The 22,074-nt window shown below is 36.6% G+C and overlaps 1 long non-coding RNA gene and 1 pseudogene across 1 annotated transcript in view; both read left to right on the forward strand.

Moving 5' to 3' along the window:
* Positions 1-4,102: 4,102 nt before the first annotated feature.
* LOC137231117 (uncharacterized) lies at positions 4,103-6,981 on the forward strand (annotated as a pseudogene).
* A 19-nt stretch (positions 6,982-7,000) lies between these two features.
* LOC137231263 (uncharacterized) overlaps positions 7,001-22,074 on the forward strand; it is a 131,641-nt gene continuing 116,567 nt past the window's right edge. The window contains exon 1 of the long non-coding RNA XR_010946431.1: positions 7,001-7,257. This is a non-coding gene — a long non-coding RNA (uncharacterized lncRNA). The remainder of the gene's footprint in view (positions 7,258-22,074) is intronic.

Below are 22,074 nucleotides of genomic sequence, written 5' to 3' on the forward strand. Positions count from 1 at the left end.
CTAAATAGGTTAGTTGAGAAGACTTTTTTTTTAAATTGTAAAGCAATTTTTCTCAAAGTTATTTTTTTCTGTCTCTTTCAGCATGTCGCACAGTTCTGGTCGTTAGTGGCATTTCTTTACTGTGGTATATTGGTTGCCTGATTGAATGCAGGAAGCTCTGATATCACAAAAGTGTTTAACAGTATATACAAAGAGAATTTTTTACATATCCAAAATATATCCATGACTACACCTATTTTCAGCTTCAGTAAATGTTCGTACTTTTAAATGTTGACATGTGGTGGAAAATGTAGGATATATACAAATTGTGAAGTGAGTTAGTGGAGAGACTATTCAACACAGAAGAAAAAGGTAAAGACATTGGTGGTTGTAGTTTCAGACTGGCTTTGCCTTTTAACTGTGGCTTAAGTGCAGGAGTTCAGGATATTAACATGACCTTAGCAACCTCCTTAAATACTGAGTTAGAAATGTTCACTCCCTTGAAAGATATTCAGAACTGGGCATAATTAACTGCAACCACAGCTGATCCCAATGTACCTGAAAGTTACATGTGATAAGGGGGTGGGGGAAGATCCTCTTATCTCCTACTTTGACTTTCTTAATCCAAATCACTTCACAAATCACTTCACTATGTTCTCCATAGTGGCTGTGTCCATTTACATTCCCACCAACAGTGCAAGAGGGTTCCCTTTTCTCCACACCCTCTCCAGCATCTGTTGTTTGTAGATTTTCTGATGAAGCCCATTCTAACTGGTGTGAGGTGGTACCTCATTGTAGTTTTGATTTGCATTTATCTAATAATTAGTGATGTTGAGCAGCTTTTCATGTGCTTCTTGGCCATCTGTGTGTCTTCTTTGGAGAAATGTCTATTTAGATCTTCTGCCCATTTTTGGATTGGGTTGTTTGTTTATTTAATATTGAGTGGCATGAGCTGTTTATATATTTTGGAGATTAATCCTTTGTCAGTTGATTCGTTTGCAAATATTTTCTCCCATTTAAGGGTTGTCTTTTCATCTTGTTTATGGCTTCCTTTGCTGTGCAAAAGCTTTTAAGTTTCATTAGGTCCCATTTGTTTATTTTTGTTTTTATTTCCATTACTCTAGGAGGTGGATCAAAAAAGATCTTTAAACATGATGAGTTCTAAAACCTAGTGAAGTGAAGTGACTACACGCTTGTACCTATATGTAAAATACAGTAGTCATAAATGCAACAACTTTTAAGGAAGACTGTTATAAGAGTACTGTATTGACAACTCACATCTCACAAGCAGCACTAGTATTAGTGACATTATTTTATGAAATTTGAACAGTCCATGATAAAGTTCTGAATGAGACAAATATTATTTTCCTTAGTTTGCTTTATAGCTGAATGTATTTATTTATTGTAAATTAAACTACTCATGAAATTTACTATGTATTAGACCCTTATGAAAAACTTTATTATTCTATAGAAACAGTTATATAGTTATAGTTTAGTTTCTGGTAATCAGATGGCTGTGTATGTGTGTGTGTGTTTCATCTAAATAATGATCTGGTAAGGATTTTAAAGTCACGTTGAATGTGAAACAATACTTCTTTGTTTAGTATGGTCCTGGGCACTGTAGGATGACTCATGTCATCTTTCTTCCTAATCATAAACTACAGTGCAGCATTCCCCCCACAATTCCTACAGCACCTTTTGTGGGTGGCACCACCAATGTTCACAACAATAGTTTCTAGATGGATTTCTCAGTGGATAATCCATTTTCACTACTGGCAATTTAAAGTAATTGTAGCCAGTTATAAAATATTTGCTCCAAACAGCACACAGTATTATCTGGAATGCCTTTCACACTTGGCCTGTAGAATCTCTCACCATCTTTTTATAAACCTACTCATTTTTAAAGAGTTAACTGAGGCAACACTTTCTCTAGGAATATTTTCCTAACACTCTAATCCAGACCCTGTATCCTTCCTCTAGACTACAATAAATTTTTCTCTGCTCTTTTCCTTACCATGTAGTAATATTTCGTTATAACTTAGTCATTCAATATTTTCATAGATTGTACTCCATTTAAAGTTATTACAATATATGGCCATATTTCTCCATACTGTACCATATATCCTTGTTGCTTATTTTATACATAGTAGTTTCTATCTCTTAATCCCATACTCCTATCTTGCTCCTCCCGCTTTCCATGTCCCAACTGGTAACCACTAGATTGTTCTCTATATCTGTGAGTCTTTTTATATATATATATATATACTTCTGTTTGTTTTATTTTTTAGACTCCACATATAAGTGATAACATAGAATATTTGTCATTCTCTGACTTATTTCACTAAGCATAATACCTTCTAGATCCATTCCCCTTGTTGCAAATGGCAGAATTTTATTCTTTTTAATGGCTGAGTGATATTCCATTGTATATAAATACTATATCTTCTTCATCCATTCATCTGTTGGTGGACACCTAGGTTGTTTCCATATCTTGGCTATTTAAATAATGCTGCTATGAACATTGGGATGCATATATCTTTTTGAATTAGTGTTTTTGTATTTTAAAAAATATATATCCAGGAATGGAATTGCTGGATCATATGGTAGTTCTATTTTTAGTGTTTTGAGGAACTCCCATATTGTTTTCCACAGTGGCTGCACCAATTTACAACCCCACCAACTGTGTACAAGCGTTCCCTTTTTTCCACATCCTTGCCAACATTTGTTATTTGCGGTCTCTTTGGTGACAGCCATTCTGACAGGTGTGAGGTAATCTCTCATTGCTGTTTTGATTTTCACTTATCTGATGCTTATCGATGTTGAGAGTACCTGTTGGCCACCTGTATGTCTTCTTTGGAAAAATATTTATTCTTCTGCCCATTTTTAATGGGGTTGTTTGTTTGTTTTTGATATTGAATTTTGTGACCTGTTTGGATGACATTTTGCTTAATATTTTGAATATTAACCCCTTATCAGTCATATGACTTGCAAAATTTTTCTGTCATTCAGTAGGTTGTCTTTTTGTTTTCAGTGGTTTCCTTTGCTGAATAGAAGGTTTTAACTTCAATTAGGTCCCATTTGTTACCATACAGTATTGAAACAATCAGTTTAGAAATCTACCTCACCGACTTATAAAGCTTATCTGGGTATGATAGGAGCATCTATCTCTAAAACATAACTAAATATCCGCCACACTGCAGGTGCTTGAAATTCAGTATTGCCTGCTATTGAGTTTTCAAAGAAAGTTCAGCTATTTCTCACTAGACTTTCCATTTAAATTAAAATGTTTCAATGAAAGAGGCTTCATACGTTTCCTTGTGGAAGATGTATGTTAATTTTACAAATATATGAGCATCTGTGTATTTTCATGGGGAATACACAGTGCCTTTTCTAGCACTGAGATGCTTGAAATGGGGTTATTTCCCTTTCAAACGAAAAACAAATAAATTATATTTTTTCCCCTTGGCGCTTAAAAGAAATAAAACAAAATGGTTATAATCGAGATCTCCTGTTATTTTATTCTACTGGGGAAAACACGCTGGGTATCAAACATGCTAGACTGACTTCCAAACTGTAATCCACTATGGAAAATGTAGTACTTCATAGTATTTCTCTCTAGATCTACTTTTTTTCTCCCTAAAAGAGCAAGCCTCTTGGAAATAGAATTCTATTTCTTCTGTCATTATTATATCCTATCTTTAGTACGGTGTTTTGCCCTACTGGGTTAAGAAAATTGAACTAAATATATGGGATGCCATTCACTACAAAACATTATTTTTTGAAAGATATATGCCTTTGTTCATTGAATATATGTTACACACTTCTACGTTCCAAGCACTGAGACAACAGAGATAAAGGTGAAAATTCCTCCTACAGAAGGTCATGATCTACTAGAAGAGGCTGACAGAAAAATCCCCAGCTCTGAGAGAGACAGGCATACGATGGGATTGAGCATCAAACCAGTGGGTGCCTGAGCTGAAAGTTTGAGTATGGGAAGGTATCTGCTGGATAAGGAGAAATGGTGAAAAGAAAGAATGTGCAAAAGCCCCAAAAAAGCTTATTGTGGATATATGTGTGAAAGGAGCTGTGTCAGGAATGACTGAAATGTGACCTGAGGACCTCCATGTTCCCTGCCTGGGCTGAACTTTTGTTGAACAGTCTAAAATCAAACCGCCGAATAGTTGCTGAATTGCCAAAACCAAAGAATAATGCTGAGAACTGGACTTTTTCTGGACGAAAGAAAACATACCTTTCCCTAGTAAATGATGAGATGTGCTCCACAACACAATTGTACGTGTAGAACAAATTTATCCTCCAATCCAAAGTTTTGGTAAACAACTTGTGTAAGCCTGCATGAACTTCTCTCTTTTTCCCCATCAAAACCCTTACCCATTTTCTCTGATGGGACACTATTCTGGGTTCCTCCAGAATCTGTGATCCCCAAATAGCAGTTCTAAGTCACCAAATAAACTGCCTTTTTGCCTCTTTATAGCTCACGGTTCTTTTGGTTGACATATGCGAGAGGCTGGTGAGAGCAATGAGTGATAAGACTGAAGAGGTAGCCTGGTGCGTGAGCTACCTGACACCCTCTCTGCCAGATGAAGGCAAATCTTTGAAAGTATGATATTTAAGGGAAATCTGAACATTGTGTTTATTCTTTAGAAAGATTAGTACTCTGGATTCTGAATTAATTTACGTATCCAATATTGCCTTTTATGGAGGATTTGGTAGTTAATTTATGCATAGTGTTTATATCAATAGATAGAGAAAAAAATATTTTTTGCTTCCTTTGGGCCAGGTTGTAGTAGATTAATTACAAATATGCTCCCAATTCTTCCCTTCTGTATCTATACTCCTTTTAATAGACTTCACAAACCCTCCTAAGAAGAAGAGGAGTCAATTTCTCCATATCTCAAATCCAAGTTGGCCCTGTCACTTGACTTGGCCAGTAGGAAGCAGCAGGAATAGCTGTGTGCTAGTTCCAAGTCTAGGGCTCAAGACTCTTGCACATTTCTACTCTTACTCATGGACTCCACACTCTTCCCTCCAGCACCATCATCAAATCATATGCTAATAAGTACCAGCTAGCATGCTGGAATGCTGGACAATGAGACCATATGGAAGAGAGTAAATTTATCCCAGCTAAAGACATTTGAAACCAGGTATCAATAGTTCTTCCACAACTTACAACTGACCACATGCTCCTGAAGAAACCCAGCTGAGGTCAGATGAGTGTAGCAGAGATGAAAAGACCTTTCAGCAGATAAATAGATGTATAAGCATATGAAAATGTTTCTTGTTATAAGCCATTGAAATTTGGTAGATATAAAAGGCACACCATTAAGGCAATGGATAACTTGATGTGTAGGCAGTTCATAGTGTTTTACTATGTTACTTTAATGCTATCTACCTTGCAAGGCAAATATTATTATAGTCTGCATTTTTTAGACTATAAATCTGAGGCTTATACAGTTAATCCTCTTTCCTCATTGGTACTCTAGCTCATTACTGCTAAAGCCCAGGATCTTCTCTGTCAACTGCATTGTCTTTTCAAATTCTTCTCTCTTGAGAAAAAAGAATGAAGTCAAGTATTTTGGTCTACAGTGTAACTCATGGAGAAATGAGTTGAATCGCAATGAACAAAACATATATCCATTGATTTCAACATTAATGAGTTTTTAGTCCAAGAAAACTACAGTTTTCACCAGATAATGCAGCCCCTTAGGCAGAAAATATTATTAATTATGCTTTAAAAAGCATCTTTGCCCCTAGAATAGAAACTATGAATAGAAACTATGAATAGAAAAATACATATGATATGAGATCATTAAAAAGGAGTAGGAATTTCATCAGAATTATTGTTATGGGTATTATCTCCTCAACCTACTCAATTAGAGAGCATAATGAGTGACCACTGTGATGGAAAACATCTCTCTCCTCTCAATTTATGAGAAAAAAAATAGTTTTAAAATGGTATCAACATTATCATTCCTTTCTCTCAGGCCCAGAATATAAAAGTATGCTATATATTTCCACATTCACAGAAAAAAATTGTTAGCTGCTTAAGCCACATTAATGTCACCTGTTTAAATAATAATGTTATGTTCAACCACTGCTAATCAGTAAACATGATAAACCAAGATCATCAGAGTTAACTTATTAGAGGAAATATATTTATACCTGGTTTATTATTTTTGCATTAATTGAAAGTTGCCAAATATTTACTGCTGTGAAGAATTACTTCTTTTTTTTGCTAATATAATGCTTTTCTTTATTTATTAAAAGAGACATTCCTGCTTTTCTGCGCTACCCAGAGAGGGGTCCATACAGCATTGCTCTGGGTTCATCTCGTTAAGTTAAAGGAAACCCGATCCCTTGATGTCCTGCAAATAAAGGAGAAGGATGTCCTCAAATTCCTTGCAGCAGGAACCCACCTAGGTAGCATCAACCTTGACTACCCAACAGAACAGTACATCTTCAAAATGAAAAGTGATGGTATTACCTCATACACCTAAAAAGGACCTGGGAGAAGCTTCTGCTGGCAGCTCGTGCCACTGGTGCCATTGAAAACGGGGCAGATGTCAGTGTTGTATCCTCCGGGAATACTGGCTAGCAAGCTGTGCTGAAGTTTGCTGCTGCCACTGGACCCCTCCTATTGCTGGCTGTTTTTCTCCTGGAACCTTCCCTAACGAGATCTAGGTAGCCTTCCGGGAGCCACGACTTCCCTTGGTTACTGATCCAGGGCTGATCTCAGAGGTGTCTTACGTTAACCCACCTACCGTCATTGCGTCACACAGACTCTCCTCTGCACTATGTGGACATTGCCATCCCCGAGCAAAGATAAGAGAGCTCACATGATAGCCCGCTGTGGTGGATGTGGCGGAGGGCCGTGTGGAGCGGGGGGCGAGGGCGGGGACGGGGCCGGCGGCGGCGGCGGCGGCGGGGCCGGCAGCGGCGGGAGACGCGGGAAGATCTGCGCATGCGTGGCACTGTCTCCCATGAACCCCCGGGGTCAGATCAGTCTGATCTCTACTACAGAGGTGCTGAAGAGATTGAAAAGGAAGAGCTGGCGGTGGCTGGAAAGGGTGTGACCCAGGAGGAATTTCCAGGTGACTGGACTGCTCCAGCTCCCAAGAATTTACTGTACTCGACCTGAGGTTGCAGACAGGTCTGCAGGTGCCCTCTGTGGCCATCCAGCAGTTCCCTCGTGAAGACTGCGGCGCTCAGCTCACTACTGGGGACTGAACTGCAGCTTCCACTGCTCAGGCCACTGAACAGGTAGGAACAGCCACTGAGTGGTCTTAAGTTGTTCTTCCACAGAATCTTAAACAGAAAATGTAAATAAGATTGACAGAAAATATAGTTTCTTAAAAAAAATGACATTCCTGAATTAGATTCAGTAGGATATTTTGTGGGTATGTATGTATATATATACATACATACATACACACAAGCACACACACGTAGGAATGTATCTATCCCCACACATGTATGAATGTGTTTGGGTAATAGAGAAATGGAGAGACAGCTGTGGTTATATATACCTTTTATTCACTCACACATTTACAACAAAAGATATGCATCCCATTTATTGACCAATTAGATATGAACAAATGACTAACCACAATCACACATTTTCACCATGCTAAAAGTTTTCTTTTTAAAAAATGCATCTAAGTTTTTCTTTTAGATTAACCTACGTTTTATTTCTAATTAAAGTATAATACTGGAGTTCAAAATAGCTGATACAACTTAACTGTTAAGAGTTTCAGAAGTAAAGTGATTTCTGTCATACTTGTGTTTTATTTTTTATTTCCCCTGGATTTTTTGAAAGCAGATTATGGGGGAATATGAAAACTCTCAATACTTTTCTTATTGTTTTAATCCAGGTTATTAGACCTGATAATGGTTTTGCATATGGCATCAATTGTGGAGTCTTTAAGATACAAGTGTTGTTTGCCTGATTCCATAAATATGACATTAATATAGAAATTCTTTGAAGATGGTAAAAGAGACTATATACATATGTTTGTTTCTCTGTGTGTATTTCTTAGTGAATTCTTTGTTATTTTTCTCCATGATTTGATTTATCTTTTCAATCATAGCTATACAAAGGTTCACCTCATTTATAGTTTTATTTTGTGTTATTTCAATAACCATATTTTTTTTCAAGTTTTGCAGCTGTTTTTATAGCACCTAGTGCTAATGTTTTTTCACTCTGAAAATGGTTCATGTGTATCAGGCTTTTATTTTAAATGTTATTATTTCATTTGTATCTTTGAGATTCCTAAATATTATTTTGAAATCTTGTTACCCTGTCCTGTAAAATTGATTTTTCTTGCAATGCCTCCCTCTGTGGTCTGATTTAGACTTTATTTACTTTCTTAGAAATAGATTTCTTATATATCTTAGAATATGGGTTCAAAGACTTATTTTGTGGGGAAATTTTCGTTTTCTGTTTGATCTTTTAACTTTGCTCCTCTTTTCTACTCTGCTCACCTATACCTGTTGAGCGGGACTGTGATTGCCTGAACCTGATTCCAGTTTCCCCAGTCAGAAATCAGGTCTTACATGAGTTTTAGGGCTCTTTCTACAGGGAGATACTGTGACATCAGACGTCCATTCACCAACAAGTTAGTAACTCATCTCAGCCAAAAGTTACATGCTGCGTATTTATCACAAATGTGAGATGTTCCTAGGTACACTTCTTTCCTGTGTGTGTGGGCTTGGGGAGTTGGAGACTCCTTTTACAAGTAAAGAAATTCTAACCTTGTCCTCACTTCAACCTATGAGTTCAGCTGTAGTGCTATCTTTTTTTGGCATATTTTTATCCCTATAGTTAATCAAAGCTGAATTGCAGGCTGCACCTTCATTTTGTAAAGTTCAGAGAACAAAATTCTGCTTTGACTCTCTCCTGCTTCTGACCCAAGAACATGATAATCTTGTTTTTGTGTTTATTTTTTAAATAAGAGAAATTTATTTTGTCACTATTATGAAGGTTAGAAGTTAGGGATCAAGACGACAGCAAAGTTGGTTTCTTCTTCTTCTTCTTTTTTTTTTTTTTCGGTACGCGGGCCTCTCACTGTTGTGGCTTCTCCCGTTGCGGAGCACAGGCTCCGGACGCGCAGGCTCAGCGGCCATGGCTCACGGGCCTAGCCGCTCCATGGCATGTGGGATCTTCCCGGACCAGGGCACGAACCCGTGTCCCCTGCATCAGCAGGCGGACTCTCAACCACTGCGCCACCAGGGAAGCCCTCTTCTTCTTTTTTAATTGAAATATAGTCGATTTATAATGTTTCAGGTGTACCCCAAAGTGATTCAGTTATACATATATATATTTTCTTTTTCAGATTCTTTTCCATTGTAGATTATAGAAGATACTGAATATAATTCCCTGTACAATACAGTAGGTCCTAGTTGTTTATCTATTTTATATATAGTAATGTCTATCTTTTTTTTTTTTTTTGCGGTACGCGGGCCTCTCAGTGTTGTGGCCTCTCCCGCTGCGGAGCACAGGCTCCAGACGCACAGGCTCAGTGGCCATGGCTCACGGGCCCAGCCGCCCCATGGCACGTGGGATCCTCCCGGACCAGGGCACGAACCCGTGTCCCCTGCATTGGCAGGCGGACTCTCAACCACTGTGCCACCAGGGAAACCCAGTAATGTCTATCTTTTAAGCTATTCTTGTTTTTGAGCTAAGGTATTTCTTCTTGGTTTTCTTCATATGTGCTTTTTTTGCTTTGTTTTGTTTTGTTTTGCTATTGTTACGTTTTATACAAAAAGGAGTGTATTGATCTCTAAACCTATGGAATCCACCATTAACTTTTAAATATCCTTTTATTTTTGATATGCACTTACTTATCTGTTGTCTTGTTCCTCTTTATATTTTCAGGTGTTTTTCTAAAAATTTTGAAAAAGTCCCGTCCATCAAATAATGACTTTTTTTTTTTACCTTTACCCAGTCAGAGAGAGTCTCAGTGAAAAAATAACTCTCAAGTTATGTGGATCAGGAGTTAGTTTCCACCCAGTTCCAAGCTTCTCAAGTTGGTTTCTTTAGACATGCTAGAGAGGATCATTTAGTTATTTTGATTAAATTATGGATAGATATGTCTATATATCTATTTAATATATCACCCCCAACTATATATCTATATATAATTTAATAAAAATAACTAAGTATATATATGATGTTTATAAATACACTTAAAATGTATTATATTTTATATATAAAGTTCTGTTTTCATCGTATTATGTTTCTGTGTAAGAAAATGCTAATGACCTCTAATTGTTTTTCATATCAAATATCAGTTCCTCATGTATCTTTTTCAGAAATACTGACTTTTCCCCCTATGTTACATTAGAAGCATTCTCTTTAATTGATATCAAAAGGGGTGAATTAAGTCCAACAACTGTTTCTTCAGCTGGTTTTTCTGTGCATATTAATGTCCTGAGGCAACACAGTTTGGGCCTTTAAGCATCTCTTTTTATATCAGGATGCTAAAATAAATATTTTAAGAATTATAATACAAGAATAGAATATATATCAGTTTTATGAATACTTTGGGTAGAATGAAATAATTATTTTAAGGGTATTCTCAGAAATGATATATAGTACCCCAAAATCTTATCTGCATGTGATTAGAATAAGAATATAGAGGATACTGTGGAAAAGAGAGTGAGCTCTGCAGTTAAATTCACCTGGTCTGAAACCCTAGCTCCATAGTTTACTAGCTATTTAACCTGACCACTCTGGCCTAGAGGCCCTAATCATAGAATGGGAATAATAATAGTAACTGTCTCATAGAGCTGATGAAGGTATAGAGATAACAGAAGTAATGCACTTAGCAAGTGTTTTGAAAAAAATGTAAGTGGTCAATAAATATTAGCTGTCCTTATTCATAATTATCAGTATAATTCTCAATAGGTTACTTGTTTCTCTCTACATACTTCACTAAGGACCAGCCTGGAGTATCTGTTTTCCACCCTGTACTTTTCCAAGTTAGGCATGATCTTCAGGCCCCAGACACAAATTCCTCCTCCTCTAGAAACTTTTTGCCGATTAGCTCCGTGTCACTGGATTCTCCTAAATTCTATATTCTTATATTTGTTTTCAGCTTGTGCTTTGTTCACTTCATTTTATAACCTAGAACCTTTTTTTTAAAATTAGAAGTCTTAAGAAAAATTGCCAGGTTCGTTAAATCAAAAACTATACAATATTCTTCACACGGAAGGCACTTAATAAAATTTTAGTTAAATACCTACTACAATCAAACCTGAAAGTATCAGTAGTGGAATATATAAGCTATGCATTTACCCATTTATAAATAGATAATTCTCAAAGTATGCATTGTTTTTTTTTTATTTTTACATCTGTGCCATTGTATTCCTTAGTGCTGTATAGAATTTTAGTCTAGTAAAAAAAAGTAGTATTCATAATTCTTATGGGAGATTTTGTTTGTCTGGAACACTGTAGTTAAATGCTGCTTTTAAAAAATAAGGATGAAATTTCATTTAAGCTACCTGAAAATAAATGATAAGTCCAATAATTTTTTTAAGTTTAACATGGTATGGAGTAGGAACTAAATGTTTTTTACACAAATGCAAGTTTAAGCCTATTGGAATGGAAAGAAAATTTGTAGTAGCAAGAGACTCCCGATAATTAACGTTAGTCCAAAGGGGTGAATAGGTTTGATAAGGGAAGTTTTACTTTTTGTCCAGTCTTTAGAGAGATAAGCCTATTTTACAGGCTAGTTCCATGGGCAGGCCAAGCTTATATTGACTGAAAATCTGATTCTTCCTTAGAAAACAGTTTGGTATGATTACTATAACTCCTCTCCTAGAACTATTATACGTCATTTATTACAGCACAATTTAGATCTAGTTCACATAGAACAAATTGAGCCGTGTTGTCTTTACCACTAGTTAGATTTCAGCTTGATGTCTGTTCAAATCATTCTTAAGCCTGAGTAGGTCTTACAGGCAGTTTTAAGACGAACTGCTTAGCATTTTCCATTTAACAAAATTAGTTCAAGGATTTAGATAGGAAATGTTGAAGGCTGTTTGAGACCAAAATCAAGATATACCTTAACAAGCATCATACTTATCTGCTACAACCATCGTCCTAAGCATACTTGCTTGTTTTTATCCTCAAGCTTATGTTCATAATTTTAATACTGCCAGTTTGTTTTTCCTTTCCTAGATCTTTAAACACTGAATAACAGTGTTATAGTAATTTCATGCTGAGTGATCAGACATGTTGTAAGGGGAATAGTGGCTACTTGTAGAAAACATGTGCTATATGAATTTTCTCTTTTGAAAGTCAGTTATATCAATGTGAACTTTATACATGTGAATTAATATTTCAGTTTTTCAGGCAACATTATTTGTCTACACAATGTGTCTGTCTACATACATCATTATAAAAGTTTAATCTCTTTATGATGGTACTTGAAACACTTCAAGCTCAAGGGTACCTTTCTGCATATCTACACTAGCTTCTAACAACATCTGAAATGTCACCATTGAAGTTATTTCATTTATAGGTTCTTCATTTATAGGTTCATTGCCATACAGTCATTCATCTATCAAGCATTCATTGAGTATTTGTATGAACCAGATATAAAGGCATAATATAAGATACTTGACATAAAAGTCCTCACTGATTATTGGAAAATGGACATAAATGGTATAATACACTAAACTGTAATAAGTCTATCTTAAAACTCTTTGACATTTTCAAACTTGTTTTTATGCATTGCTTTGCATTTTGATTCTTAAAAGCTCCACTAAGCACAACCACCTTTCCAGGCGTATAGATTTGAATCAGCCCAACTAGAAATCTAATGTGTGTCTTCTTAATGTGTGTACCACCGGTAGATCTTTGCTACTGAATGTGCTAGAACATGTTTTGCGATTTTAAAAATAAATAAACTGTTATTTGACAACAATCCTAAAAAAAAAAGTATAAAAGTATATATCACTATTTAAAATAAAGCATATTGGACCTTCACATAAACTGCATATTTCCTGGGAAATTATATCAGAAAATATTTGGAAGATAATATCAGTAATTGATAGTTAATAGAATATAGAATATCATTAAATTTATATCATAATTTTTATAAAGCATGTGTTTCTAAGGCTTTTTGACAGCTATACTGAGATGCAATTTACATGTCATACCATACAATTCAGTTTTTAGTGTATTCATAGAGTTGTACAACCATCAGGACAATCTTATTTAAAATATTCTCATTATCATGAAAAGAAATTTAATATCCCTGGATACAGGATGGTAGTCCAGTTGTTTAAAAAAATATCACTGCTGAATGGATTAATATATCATAAGAAACAAATTGACTAGCCAGTGGAAAGTATCAATATTCAAGACGTGTGAAAGATTTGTAGCTCTAAGAGCAGTGAGATCCAATGGCTATTGCAAAGTGCCATTTACATTCACAAAAAGATAATGAACAGCTCAGGGTGAGTGACAGGCAATTAAAATCAAGGTATGAAACCTGGGGAGCCTCTTTGATGAGCTCTCATCACCCATTGTGGGGAGAAAGGAGAAGTCAAAGACCAAGCACAGACCTCAATAGTTAGAGAGATTGAACATCAAGGATAGTTAAAGGCTGAACTAAGATGGTCTGCTTTAACAAGGCAAAGGCTCAGGCTGGGAAAACTCTGACCTGCATGATGCAGACGTCTGAGTGGGTGCCTGTGAAGATTTTCACTTCCCTGAATACTCTGAACCTTTTCAACCCGAGCACATGGCTCACCCCATGACACCAAAATTTTGACACCAAAATCAAGATATAAGTGGTAGAATTAATTTCTTCTATGAAGGAAGAAAATGCAGAGACCTCCCCTCCACAAGACAACACCTGCTCTCTTTAGGAACTGCCCCTCTTCCCCTCCTGTTTTACTAGGTTTATAATTAGAATTATGCCACAGCATGAGCCAGCATGACATACGCTGAACCTGATAGTGGAGAGAAAGGTCTAATACTCCAAAGGAGCTGCAGGGCCTAACAGGAATCTATTACTTTGGATTTTCCACCACTACCCAACCATGTGGACTGCCTCATTTATACAGACAAGTCTACATTATAGTCGGTTCAGGATAAATCATGCTGTGCTAATAACAAATGACCCTATAATCTCAGAATCCAATTGATTTACCACAGTCATGCTGGTTTATTTGCTACACATCTACCAAGGAGGAGCTGCCACTCAGCTCCGTGAATTGTCCCTGTGGGACTCAGTCTGACAGAGCAGGCTCAATTTGGAACAATGGTTCTCTTTATAGAGAACATGAAAGAAGAAGGCACTGACTCAAATCTTCATCTTGGAAGCTATTCACATGACTTCTTCTCATGTTTCACTGGTAAAAAAGAACCTCACAGTCCATTCTGCCATCAGCAGGACAGGTATTTTAGAATAGGCAGGTAATATTACAAACATTAATACAAACTGCCACATTTTAAAATTTTTTAATAGATTTTTATTGGAGTATAATTGCTTCATAATACTATGTTAGTTTCTGTTGCACAACAAGGTAAATCAGCCATATGCACACACGTCTCCATGTCCCCTCCCTCTTGAGCCTCCCTCCCATCCTCCCTATCCCACCCCTCTAGGTCATCGCAAAGCAAGGAGCTGATCTCCCTGTGCTATGCTGCTGCTTCCCACCAGCCAACTATTTTACATTCGGTAGTCTATATCTGTCGTTGCTACTCTCACTTCACCCAGCTTCACACTCCCACCCCATGTCCTCAAGTCCATTTTCTATGTCTACCTCTTTATTCCTGCCCCACAACTAGGTTCATCAGTAACATTTTAATTTTTTTTTAGATTCCATATATATGCTTTATTTGTTTTACTCTTTCTGACTTACTTCACTCTGTATGATAGACTCTAGGTCCATCCACCTCACTACAAATAACTCAATTTTGTTTCTTTTTATGGCTGAGTAATATTCCATTGTATATATGTGCCACATCTTCTTTATACATTCATCTGTCAATGGAAATTTAGGTTGGTTCCATGTCCTGGCTATTGTAAATAGTGCTGCAACGAACATTGTGGTACATGTCTCTTTTTGAATTATGATTTTCTCAGGGTATATGCCCAGTAGTGGGATTGCTGAGTCATATGGTAGTTCTATTTGTTAGTTTTTTAAGGAACCTCCATACCGTTTTCCATAGTGGTTGTATCAATTTACATTCCCACCAACAGTGCAGGAGGGTTCCCTTTTCACCACACCATTTCCAGCATTTATTGTTTCTAGATGTTTTGATAATGGCCATTCTGACCAGCATGAGGTGATACCTCATTGTAGCTTTAATTTGCATTTCTCTAATAATTAGTTATGTTGAGCATCTTTTTATGTGCCTCTTGGCCATCTGTATGTCTTCCTTGGTGAAATGTCTATTTAGGTCTTCCGCCCATTTTTTAACTGGATTGTTTGGGGTTTTTTTGATATTGAGCTCCATGAGCTGTTTGTATATTTTGGAGATTAATCCTTTGTCTGTTCTTTCATTTGCAAATATTTTCTCCCATTCTGAGGGTTGTCTTTTTGTCTTGTTTATGGTTTCCTTTGCTGTGCAAAAGCTTTTAAGTTTAATTAAGTCTTATTTGTTTACTTTTGTTTTTATTTCTGTTATTCTAGGAGGTGGATCAATAAAAGATATTGCTATGATTTACATCAGAGTGCTTTTCCTATGTTTTCCTCTAAGAGTTTTATAGTGTATTATCTTACATTTAAGTCTTTAATCCATTTGGAGCTTATTTTTGTGTATGGTGTTAGGTAGTGTTCTAATTTCATTCTTTTACATGTAGCTGTCCAGTTTTCCCAGTGCCACTTATTGAAGAAGCTGTCTTTTCTCCATTATATGTTCTTGCCTCCTTTGTCATAAATTAGGTGCCCATATGTGTGTGGGTTTATCTCTGGGCATTCTATCTTGTACCATTGATCTATATTTCTGTTTTGGGGTCAGTACCATACTGTTTTGATTACTGTAGCTTTGTGGTATAGTTTGAAGTTGGGGAGCCTGATTCCTCCCGTTCCATTTTTCTTTCTCAAGATTGCTTTGGGGCTTCCCTGGTGGCACAGTGGTTGAGAGTCCGCCTGCCAATGCAGGGGACACAGGTTCATGCCCCGGTCCGGGAAGATCCCACATGCCGCAGAGCGGCTAGGCCCGTGAGCCATGGCTGCTGAGCCTGCGCGTCCAGAGCCTGTGCTCCGCAACGGGAGAGGCCACAACAGTGAGAGGCCCGCGTAACACACACACACAAAAAAAAGATTGCTTTGGCTATTCAGGGTCTTTTGTCTTTCCATACAAATTGTAAAATTTTTTGTTCTAATTCTGTAAAGAATTCCATTGGTAGTTTGATCGGGATTGCATTGAATCTGTAGATTGCTTTGGGTAGTATTATCATTTTCACCATATTGATTCTTCCAATCCAAGGTGGTATGAATGTGTTCTGATTAACTGTTTTCCTATAGATGAATATTTTGGTTGTCTTACATGTTTCATCATTCTAAATTATGCTAAACAGAACATGTATCAACACATACACACTTTTCACATATTATTTTTTAGGTTAGGTTTAAATAGTACAAAGAATATAGAATTCTTTTTCAGATCTGAAAATCTTCAGATCAACCTTTATATGTCTCTGCCTTTCTCTCTACTTTTTTTCTTTTTCTCATTTTTGTAAATTGCTTCATTCTTCCAAAAGTGTCTGACAAAAATTCTTCTAAAGAATGCATCATTACAGTGATAAGGCAGAGTACAGAACCACCTTTACCTTTGGTCATTAAAAAATGAACATTTTCATCTAACAAGGAAGGAGAGGAGAGGAGGAAGGACAGTCTGCACTGCTCTGGCACTGCATTACTCCCCACTGTTCTATGTCTTTTCTCCTTGCAGACACAGGTTGTGTAGGGAGTCAATTATTTACAAGTTTTGTGTGACTGCATTGGGTCTAGTACCAACTTATGATCAACTCTTGTATAACTTCTATTCCCGCTTTTTCATCCCAAGCAGTAATGCAGAGCTGATGTTTCCTACTTAAATGGGATAATGCCATTCTTTTTCAATTTTCAAACCCAGGTGTTTAGTGCTAATTCGTGGTTGTAACAGTCTATACAACATGAATTAATTACATCTAGTATATAGGGTGAAATCACAGGTTCAAAATTAAATATGTTTCATGTTGCTACATAAAGAATACAGTTTTTGACAATTTTAAATTAGAAACATATAAATCTTCAGTTGCTGTTCCTTCATTGGTAATGAGAATGATGTTGAAAATTATTTAAGGCCTCAAAGACAATAGTTGTGATTGAGGATTTCTGAAAATAAGGGAGAATGAGATGGGTATGTGTTCTTAAGCAAGTAGAGGAATTAGACTTATAGTTGGAAAACCTCTGCTATAATAGGAGAAAGAGAAGAAAGTATGTGTGTGGCTACTGGCAGGTTTTAAGCTTTGATATAGATCAAGTACAAGTTTTCAGAACTGATAGGCAGAAAGTGACAGACCCTAATGGTTATGAATTAAACTGTAAAGTGGGATAACAGTAGAATATATGTGCTTTTATTTAGATAGACTTGAATCCCAGAATCACAGTTTCCTTTCAACATTACTTTGTGGATATGACACATACACTTTACTCATTAGATTCCTCATTTTAAAATGGACATAATAATTTCACTTAATTTTTTAGGTTGTCACGAGAACTAAATAAACACTGCAAATAAAATGTTGACATTCAATAAATGTGATTGCTTCATTGCTTTATCTTAGATATTAAAGTAAACTACTTTAGGCTTTTCCATTATTTTATTATTCAGTACTAATTTTTGTTTCTTATGAATATTAAGAGCAATTGTCAGAACTGAGAGGAGACTGAGAATACCAGTATAATATAAAAGGTTGCAGGGCTTCCCTGGTGGCGCAGTGGTTGAGAGTCCGCCTGCCAGTGCAGGGGACGCGGGTTCGTGCCCCGGTCCGGGAAGATCCCACGTGCCGCGGAGCGGCTGGGTCCGTGAGCCATGGCCGCTGAGCCTGCGCATCCGGAACCTGTGCTCCGCAACGGGAGAGGCCACAACAGCGAGAGGCCCGCGTACCACAAAAAAAAAAAAAAGGGTTGCAGGGATACCAGTGTTCCCTGTATGTCTAACATTAGTGAACTGTGTAGAAATGTCTCCTCTGAAAATTATTCTCTGATCTTTATGGTTAGCGTATTTAGAAAGTACACTAAATCTATTTCATTGACAAATTTATAGTTGATATATATTTTTTAATTTAACTCAGCTGGATTCTCTAAAATATCATCTGAATATTAAACAATGAAATTATCAAATATATTGTTCATGGTTCAATTCTCTTGATTTCATGGATTAGTTCTTAACTTAAAGTCAGAAGTTGGTGTTCATAGAGCTTCCCAGTGGCCCTCCTTAGAGGTGGACAAGAAATGGGGAAAAATGGAATTGAAATTCACCGTAGAGAATTTGTTTAGAGAATTTGTTTTCTCTAAACTTTTCCTTATAATATATATGATCTAGAGAGATTATATTTACCTTAAGTCAGTTAGTCAAACCTCAATTTTAAATTAGGTCTATAAAAAGAGAAAGTCGACAATTATCTGAGAACTAAAAGGTGAGGAAAACTCATGTATAAAAAAGGTACTTATTTAGCACATGTGATCAAAGTCTTATGAAAGAAAAAATATTCAGTAGAAAATATTATAGTTAAGTTTTTCCAAAGGTTTATTCCTTGGGATGTTAATAAATAACATGCATAAATCATCAGCTGCAAAAGCAGTAACAGTACAGGGATGGGGCACACTAAGTTTGGAATCACTGATTCCAAACAAATATTAACAAGGAATATTAATATTCCAAACAAATATTAATATTTGTTTAATATAAACAAATATTAACAAGGCAATTTACTGCAGGACTTCTCAGAACTTTTTTTTTTTTTTTCGGTATGCAGGGCTCTCACTGTTGTGGCCTCTCCTGTTGTGGAGCACAGGCTCTGGACGCACAGGCTCAGCGGCCATGGCTCATGGGCCCAGCCGCTCCGCGGCATGTGGTATCTTCCCGGACTGGGGCACGAACCCGTGTCCCCTGCATCGGCAGGCAGACTCTCAACCACTGCGCCACCAGGGAAGCCCTCAGAACCTTTAATACACACTTATACTCTTTCAGTCTTCAAGAGGAACATGTAACATATAACATTTCTCAAATGTGTTTAATCACAGAACACTTTATTAACAATAAAACCTCTTGGAAATATTCTTAGAAAACAGGGATCAGGTAGACAGCTAAAAAGAAAGTTAGACAAGAAAAGTTTAGGAAGTAGATTGGCACAAACAAAAAAATGGAAATGCATGAACTAATATATTGGTATTTTTTTTTCCTGAGAAAAATGACACACACACATACATACACATACAAACACACTCATATATGAGAAATCTTACAATGTCACAAACCAGTCCTCCTTAGTTTTATATTAAATGATTCACCAACATTAAAAAGACTAAATTTACATACTATTGGGACTCTTCTTTGAAATACTGGGAGATTTGCAATATTAAAAAAATATATACTTTAATAATAAATAATGCGTAAATACAATCAATAAAGTAGGTTTTAATATTTCCAAGATACTAAATTAGAAGAATTAACCCTGGACTGAACAGGAAAGCAATTTAACCATCAGTTTTAATTGGATGAATGAAATGATTATGAAGCTTGTTAGTGTATCATCACATGAAAAATCTTGCTCATACTTTTCAAACCAATGCCCTCAGTTGAAAGTTTAGCATCATACAGCCTTGACAAAAAGAATTTCCAGATAAAAGCTCAACTTATGAAAGATAAAAACAATATTAACAGGACAGCAGATGTTAATGTACCAGGTATTCTATGCAGAACCTCTATTTTCACACATTCTAGGTAGAGAATCTGACATTTATACCATTTTGAGGAATGCTTATGATTATTGTTTTATAGTAACTTAGTTTTTCTTTGGAGAAAGTATATATTTTTTGTGGTATTGACACTGCTATAAGAGTAAAGGGGAAAAAGAGAAAGAATGAGGAATTAAAAAAAATAGAAAAGAAAATGGAGAGGGAAGTTTCTTCTCACTATATTAAACTCGGGTATATACCAATTGGGACATTCTTTTTTATACTTGTTTGTATTGTCTCTTCCTAGAATACCTATTTCTTCCTTTCTAATTGGCTAAATCTTAGATTTATTTCAACAATTAACTCTAGAAAACCTTCCTTGATCTTGCCCACCTACATGGGTCTGAATTAAGTGGCCCTTTTCTGTGCTACCCTGGGATTGGGCTGTATGACAGCATTGGTAGTTTTTACCATCCTGTATAATAATCACACACACATCTATTTCCTGCATTAAACTGAGAGCTTCCTGACTACGGAGACGGTCTAATCCATTTCTTATCATGGACACCTACACTGGCTCATCTTAGTGCTAACATTAATTTTATACATTAATTCAATAATAACAGCAAAATTGATCACCTACTATAGTTAAACCTTGAATGATGCAGAAGGGGTGGTGGTTAGCGGGCCCATCCCCACAGAGTTGCAAATCTGCGTATAAATGTATAGTCAGCCCTCCATCTGGGTGCTTCCGCATCTGAGGATTCAACCAAGATTGTGAAGTACTGTAGTACTATATTTAGTGAAAAAAATCTGAGTGGAAGTAGACCCAAACAGTTCAAGCCCGTGTTGTTCAAGGATCAACCGTACATATCAGGCAGTATGACAGGCAATGATACCACAATGTTGACCAATACCAGACACATGAGTGCCTGTCCTCATGACCTGTGCAGATTGAGGAAAGACTCCTGGAAGCAATGGCAAACACACATATCACCTACGCCAGCAGCACTGTCAATCACAGTCATGAAAATCCATCTTTAGTTGGCTGCTATAGCCATGCAGGAAGGATATAGCTAATAAGCCTAATGTTCTATTATTGGGGAAAAAGTTTCCTTTTATTTTAGTAGCTCTTAATATGACCAATGACAGTGGTCCCAAACTGGAGCATTGTAGTGAATCAACCATCTTGAGCCATAAAGCTCTTTCTCAGGGCACAGGTGAAAAGAATAAATTCACTTGGAGTGAATTTTCTCCTATGTTCATACGTGCTAACTTATAAAAAACAAAAAAGCCAAGGGCAAAATATTTACATTTCAGAAGTGGTCAATGATAAATGAAATAAATGCCAACCAAAGCTTTAAAATAATTATAAGTAAATAGTATACTTTGCAATGGAATATTACTCAGCCATAAAAAGAAACGAAATTGAGTTATTTGTAGTCAGGTGGATGGACCTAGAGTCTGTCATACAGAGTGAAGAAGGTCAGAAAGAGAAAAACAAAATACTGTATGCTAACACATATATATGGAATCTAAAAAAAAATGGTACTAATGAACCTAGTGGCAGGATGGGAATAAAGACGTAGACATAAAGAATGGACTTGAGGACACGGTGGGGAGGGGGAAGCTGGGGCAAAGTGAGAGTAGCATTGACATATATACACTACAGAATGTAAAATAGTTAGCTAGTGGGAAGCAGCCACGTAGCACAGGGAGATCAACTTGGTGCTCTGTGATGACCTAGAGGGGTGGAATAGGGAGGGTGGGAGGGAGGCTCAAGAAGGAGGGCATATGGGGATATATGCATGCATATGGCTGATTCACTTTGTTGTACAACAGAAACTAACACAGTATTGTGAAGCAATTATACTCCAATAAAGATCTATTGAAAAAGAATATAGCATACGTTGGAAACATCACAAGGAGGGGAGAAGTCTGCCTCTTACTGTGAGCTCAACTTTAGCAGAGTCTGCCCAGGGCATGAGAGACATGTTTTCAAAGATATTTTCTGCCTCTCATCTCCTGGATGATATTCATGACCCAATGAAGTCTTAGAACCACATGTTTACTCTGGGACTCATGAAATCCCTCGATGAATTATCCAGGAGGATTTTTGTGAGTCTAACTTTGTCAAGTCCCTCAATTTTAGAAACAAAGTACTTTCAA

This window comes from Pseudorca crassidens, chromosome 9 (assembly GCF_039906515.1).
Source record: "Pseudorca crassidens isolate mPseCra1 chromosome 9, mPseCra1.hap1, whole genome shotgun sequence".
Classification (NCBI taxonomy): Eukaryota; Metazoa; Chordata; class Mammalia; order Artiodactyla; family Delphinidae; genus Pseudorca; species Pseudorca crassidens.